The sequence below is a fragment of the Lathyrus oleraceus genome, chromosome 3 (assembly GCF_024323335.1).
Source record: "Lathyrus oleraceus cultivar Zhongwan6 chromosome 3, CAAS_Psat_ZW6_1.0, whole genome shotgun sequence".
NCBI classification, from domain to species: Eukaryota; Viridiplantae; Streptophyta; class Magnoliopsida; order Fabales; family Fabaceae; genus Lathyrus; species Lathyrus oleraceus.
Window position 1 is genome coordinate 407,094,489 of NC_066581.1, and position 7,116 is coordinate 407,101,604.

Here is a 7,116-nt window from a genome sequence, read left to right on the forward strand (position 1 = left end):
TAGGGAAACAGCTAAGACAACGAATATTTTTTGGCGAAAACGAATCAAAGCGTGGCCATAACTTCTGAACTTCATCTTCTTCAAAACACGGCCATGAACAATAATTCTCAAGAACACCTCAAGAACAAAATTTCCAGAACTTAAAATTAAGCATATCAACACATTGTACATTCAATGGAGAGCACAAATCAAGCACGCATTAAGCATAAAACATCACATAACAATGGAATCTAGCAAATCAAGAATCATGCACAAAACTTTAACTAACCATATCTAACTCAATTTAGCATGAAAATTTGTGATTCAAAGCTCAGTTTAATCAGCACATTAAGATCTATAACATCATGGCAAAGGATTTCAAAAGTAAGAAACGCGAATTGTAACCTCTTGAAGTGCAGATTTGTGAATCTCGAGCTACAGGCCTTGGCAATGCTCCAACACTTCTCTACGATGCTTGTTAAGGTGATTGGAAGGAAGATCAAAGCCTAATTGCACTTGCTTTCAACAGAATTTGATTCCACCATTGTTGCTTCCAAGCTTCACTATGCTTCAATGTGCACGAATCCTCTTGATTCCAAGTCCAATATTGCTTACCAATACTTCATGAACATGAATTGATCAATGAAAATGGTTTATGCTTGAAGAAATTTGGAAAAAGTTTGAGAGAAAAAATTGGAAAGTTTTGTGATTCAGATCTGAAATCGTGGCTAATGGTGAAAACAGTTAGGTTTAGGTACTTATACTCCCTCCTAATCATGCTTAATTAAGCCTTAACCAAATGCTAATGGAAATGGATTAAGTTTGGAGGTGTTTTGCAAAATTGAGCTTTCACCCTTATGCATGAAAAATGCATGTGAACAGTACATGAATTCAATTGATTTTCACTTAAAACCACATTTTAAAATCAATGGTAATTGCCAAATGTTCAAATAATTCACCAATTTTGAATTTCATGTTTTCCCTCCAAAAATCAAGTGAATTGGCAAATGATTATGTGATGATAATGCATGTCATGTAATGCAAGATTTGGAAACTAGAAGTCATGATGAGAACAATGCAAAAAGAGCCATTCAATTTGGAGTTTTGGTTGGAAAGTTATGCTCATTTGAAGTTCAAACCACACTTTGCCATGCTTGGACCATATCTCCTCAACCACACTTGAGAAATTGATGATCTTGTACTTTTTGGAAATGGGAGAGAAAGATCTTCAACTTTCATGTTGGACAAAATTTCATTTGAAGCTTTCCTGATGATGTAATCTTGAGTTGAAGTTGGTCAAAAACCTTTCCATTTCTGTAAAGTTCAAATTACAGGTCACCTGCTATTTTTGGAAAGTCTTGATCTGACCTCAAATTCTTCAATGTTGATGTTTGAAATGTCAAATGAGAGTTGTTCACACCTGATTGAGGCATCTCTAACCATCTCCCACCTCCAAATCCATAATTGAACTGACAGTTGACTTCTGTTAACTTTTTAGGGTTTCAGATGATTTGCACATGGACTGATGATCTCTAAGCCTTCAACACTTGGCCAAATCACTTCAAAATGATCCTTGGGTTACATGAACTCATTGTACCAACCCTAGGGCTTTGATCTCATAGAAAATGCACTTGTTTGCTTGCACAACTGAATCTCCTGACCAGTCTTGCCTGATGACTTGATGGACTATGCAATGAACAATGCAATGTTAATGACCTAAAATGAAAATGTATATACAAATGGGAGGTGCAAATTTGAGGTGCTACAGAACGCCTTTCCAAGCTTTGTCTGTTGCTGAGCCAATTGAGAAGAAGTCTCTTTCATTTTCTTCCTATCGTGATGCGAAACTGGCCATCGAATGTGGTGCAGTTGCTGGTTTAGGGAAGATGATTGAGCTTGAAGACAATAAATCCCGGGCTGGCATTGGCTATTCTTCTGGGGCATTCAACGCGAAAGGGTTGTTCAAGAGTGGAGGTTTCATCCATGCTGATCAAGCTGAAGAAACTGTTGCTATTCTGGAAGAGGATGCAGAGGATTTGAGCAACTTCGTTATTCCCGGCGGGATCTGCCATAATTGGGTCGCTGTGGATGTTCCTACGGTCATTCATAAGTCAGCGTAATTTGTTCACTTTGTTTCAAAACCCTTCTCCCATGCCAAAAGGAGAAGTGATGACATTCTTGGCATCATATATACAATGATATTTCATTCATTAAATTCATGTTAAACATTTGTTTTTCCATTTGTTTTCACTTTTTGCTTTTGCATGAAATCGGTGATCACAAAAAACCCTAAAAACAAGAATAAAAGCAATCTTTTCATCTGCATAATGATTTGTTTGTTTAAATTCTAAAGCTTTTATTATCCAAAATCATTATGCAGGTTGATTCTAAAACCCATTGAACATAATGATCCAACGCCATCTCCCAATTTTGAATTCCCTGTATTCGAGGCAGAGGAAGATGATGTTGAAGGGATTCCTGACGAGATTTCCCGTCTCCTTGAGCACGAGAAGAAGATCATTCAGCCGCATCTCGAGAATCTGGAAACAGTCAACTTGGGGTCTGAAGATTGTGTTTGTATGGTGAAGATTGGGGCACTCCTTGAAGAGTCTGTCAAGAAGGGGTTGATCAGTTTGCTACGAGAATATTTCGATATCTTTGCTTGGTCGTATGAAGACATGCCAGGTCTAGATACAGATATTGTGCAACATTTCCTGCCTTTGAAGCCTGAGTGCGTGCCTGTGAAGCAGAAGCTCAGAAGAACTCATCCAGATATGGCAGTGAAGATCAAAGAGGAAGTGAAGAAACAAATTGATGCGGGGTTTCTGGTGACTTCTACATATCCTCTATGGGTGGCCAACATTGTGCCTGTGCCTAAGAAAGACGGAAAAGTCTGTATGTGTGTTGATTACAGAGATTTGAATAAAGCTAGTCCGAAAGATGATTTCCCTCTACCACACATTGACATGTTGGTAGACAATACAACTAACTTCAAAGTCTTTTCGTTTATGGACGGATTTTCCGGATATAATCAAATCAAGATGGCACCCGAGGATATGGAGAAGACAACATTCATCACACCTTGGGGAACATTCTGTTATCGAGTGATGCCCTTCGGTTTGAAGAACGCCGGAGCCACGTATCAACGTGCTATGACTACCTTGTTTCATGATATGATGCACAAGGAGATAGAGGTCTATGTTGATGACATGATTGCTAAGTCTAGAACGGAAGTTGAACATGTTGAACATTTGTTGAAGCTTTTTCAGCGTTTAGGAAGTACAAGCTTCGTCTGAATCCGAACAAATGTACATTTGGAGTCCGTTCTGGCAAGTTGTTGGGTTTTGTTGTCAGCGAGAGAGGTATTGAGGTTGATCCTGCAAAGGTCAAAGCAATACAAGAGATGCCTGCGCCCAAAACTGAGAAGCAAGTCCGAGGTTTTCTTTGCCGCTTGAACTATATTTCCAGATTTGTATCCCACATGACTGCCACATGTGCGCCGATATTCAAGCTCCTCCGGAAAGATCAGTCTCTTGATTGGACCGAGGATTGCCAGAAAGCTTTCGACAGTATCAAAGAGTATCTGTCTGAACCTCCAATCTTGTCTCCGCCTGTAGAAGGAAGACCTCTGATCATGTATCTGACTGTTCTTGAAGACTCGATGGGTTGTGTACTCGGTCAGCAAGACGAATCAGGAAAGAAAGAATCTGCTATCTACTACCTTAGTAAGAAGTTTACCGATTGTGAGTCTCGATACTCTATGCTTGAGAAGACGTGATGTGCTTTGGCTTGGGCTGCTAAGCGTCTACGCCAGTACATGATAAGTCATACAACTTGGTTGATATCCCGAATGGATCCAATTAAGTATATTTTCGAGAAGCCTGCTTTAACCGGGAGGATTTCCCGTTGGCAGATGTTGTTGTCTGAGTATGATATCGAGTATCTTGGCTGACCATTTAGTGCATCAGCCGATTGAAGATCATCAGTCTGTTCAGTACGACTTCCTAGACGAGGAGATTCTGTATTTGAAAATGAAAGATTGTGATGAGCCTACACTTGATGAAGGTCCAGAACCTGGTTCCAGATGGACGATGGTGTTCGATGGCACTGTGAATCAGTACGAAAATGGAATTGGGGCAGTAATCATTACTCCTCATGGCACACATATTCCGTTTACAGCAAGGCTAACTTTCAAATGCACGAATAATATGGCTGAGTAGGAAGCCTGCATTTTGGGATTAGAAGAATGCATTGATTTGAGAATCAAGCATCTTGATGTGTATGGTGATTCGGCCTTGGTTGTCAATCAGATCAAGGGTGAATGGGAGACGAATCAGCCGGGTCTCATCCCATATAGAGATTATGCGAGGAGGATTTCAACGTTCTTTACAGAATTTGACTTTCATCATATTCCTCGAGAAGATAATCGGATGGCAGATGCGCTTGCTACGCTTGCTTCGATGATTGTAGTCAAGTATTGGAATGAAGTTCCCAATATCACCGTGATGCGCTTGGATAGACCAGCTCATGTGTTTGCAGTTGAAGAAGCGAATGATGACAAGCCTTGGTATTTTGATATCAAGAATTTCCTCCAGAACCAGGTCTACCCGCCTGGGGCATCTGTGAAAGATAGGAAAACTTTAAGAAGGTTGTCAGGCAGTTTCTACCTCAGTGGTGAAGTGTTGTACAAGAGAAATTTTGACATGGTTCTGCTCAGATGCGTGGATAGACACGAAGCAAACCTGTTAATGACTGAGGTCCATGAGGGTTCATTTGGTACTCATTCCAATGGACATGCCATGGCTAGGAAGATGTTGAGAGCAGGCTACTATTGGCTCACAATGGAGTCTGACTGCTGCAAATATGTGAAGAAATGCCACAAGTGTCAAATTTATGCGGATAAGATTCATATTCCTCCGACACTTCTGAATGTGATTTCATCACCATGGCCTTTCTCTATGTGGGGAATTGACATGATCGGCATGATTGAACCGAAAGCGTCCAACGGACACAGGTTTATTCTCGTAGCAATTGATTACTTCACCAAATGGGTTGAAGCCGCTTCGTACGCTAATGTGACCAGGCAAGTGGTCGTGAAGTTTATCAAGAATCAGCTTATTTGCCGTTATGGTGTGCCAGATAAGATCATTACTGATAATGGATCTAATCTGAATAATAAGATGATGGAAGAGTTGTGCGCTGAGTTCAAGATTGCACACCATAATTCCTCTCCTTACATACCAAAGATGAATGGGGCTGTTGAAGCTGCTAACAAGAATATCAAGAAGATTATCCAGAAGATGGTTGTTACGTACAAAGATTGGCATGAGATGCTGCCATTTGCTTTGCATGGGTATCGTACATCTGTCCGCACTTCAACAGGGACAACCCCTTTCTCTCTTGTTTACGGCATGCAGGATGTTCTCCCAGTAGAGGTGGAGATCCCATCAATGAGAGTCTTGATGGAAGCCAAGTTAACTGATGCTGAATGGGTTCAGAGTCGTTATGACCAACTGAATTTGATTGAAGAGAAGCGATTGACTGCCATGTGCCATGGTCAGTTATATCAGCAGAGGATGAAAAAAGCATTCGATAAGAAGGTCAAGCCTCGCGTGTTCCGAGAAGGTGACCTCGTGCTCAAGAAAGTCTTATCTTTTGCGCCCGATTCCAGGGGCAAGTGGACTCCAAACTACGAAGGTCCATATGTTGTTAAGAGAGCCTTTTCAGGCGGTGCTTTGATGCTTACAACAATGGATGGGGAGGATTTCACTCGTCTTGTGAATTCAGATGCAGTCAAGAAATACTTTGCCTAAAAAAAAAAGAAAAAAGAGTAAAAGAAAAATAGAATAGCTCGCTAAGTTGAAAACCCGAAAGGGCGGCTTAGGCAAAAATGAGCGTCTCGGTGGAAAACCCGAAAGGGCGATCCAGGCAAAAGTTAGAGACATGATAAAAAATGATATTTGCATCCCGCTAGATTGAGTACCTCACCTTGGGGCAATCTAGGCAAAAATTAGGGATTTGGCAAGTAACTGCATCCTGACAAGACTTTCGGTTCCACAGCTGTCTTTTCGTCAGAGATTCTCGATTCATCGTCAATTGAAGCTTCGAATACATCGAAGTTCAAATTGGTAGAGAAAGGATCATTATGTTCAATGTAGCCCTCTTCCAATATATATCACTGATTTCAAACTTGTACAGATCTATGGAGTCTCGCCATTCGCAGACTACCATTCATCAAATCAATTTGAGCTTTTATCCAATTATTTGCACTCTTATTTGTTTCAATTCAACAAATGTTTTGCATGTTTTAACTGATAAAATGTCATTGTTTTAAACAAATAAATTTTTCAAATTGTTGTTTTAAACAAAGTGAAAATTCACAATGATAAAAGGATACTTAAGAATTTCTCAGTGCTCTCCCAAGGGTGGCATGATTTTCAACAAGGTAAGACATTTGTTCATATTCCTGGCATTGGTTGTATCCTCTTTATCCAGATTGTTGTTGGGGTTGTTCCCTAAGTAGAGTTTCTGTTGAGATTTTGCGTTCCCAGATCAGAGTGCTTGATGGAAACTTCACAATCCTCTCCAGCAGTATTCTCTCCCCAGCATGGTTGCTTTCCTTTTGGAAGATTCGGTAGTTGGTGGGTTGACATCCCGGTGCTTCGTCTGTTTCCTCAGTAAAGTTTCCAGCGGAGGTGTTGGCATGATGTACTTCATATATGCTTTATCTCCCCATCAGAGTGCTTGTCGAGGGTTTTCACCTTTTATCCCTTCAGCAGAGCAATGATTATTTCCTCCTCAGCAGTTGGTGGTTTCTTCTTGGAAGGTTCAGCATTTGGAGGTTGATCCCCAACTCTCCTTCTCTTCCTCAGATAATTTGCCAGTAGATTTGTGGTACGGTGGATTGTGTCTGTGATTGTTTCCCTGCAGAAGTTTCGTGATTTCCCTGCAGTATTCCCAATAGAGTTGGTTTCCTCAACAGAGTTGCTTTTGTGGCAGTCTCTGCCTGTTGTGAACTTCTGTTCCCCAGTTGGGTTGGTTGGTGATCTATCATCCATAGATTTGGTTGATTTCCTGATGCTTTTGATCCCTAGTAGAGTGGCTTGTGGCAGAAGCTACTTGTGTGATCTATTTTCC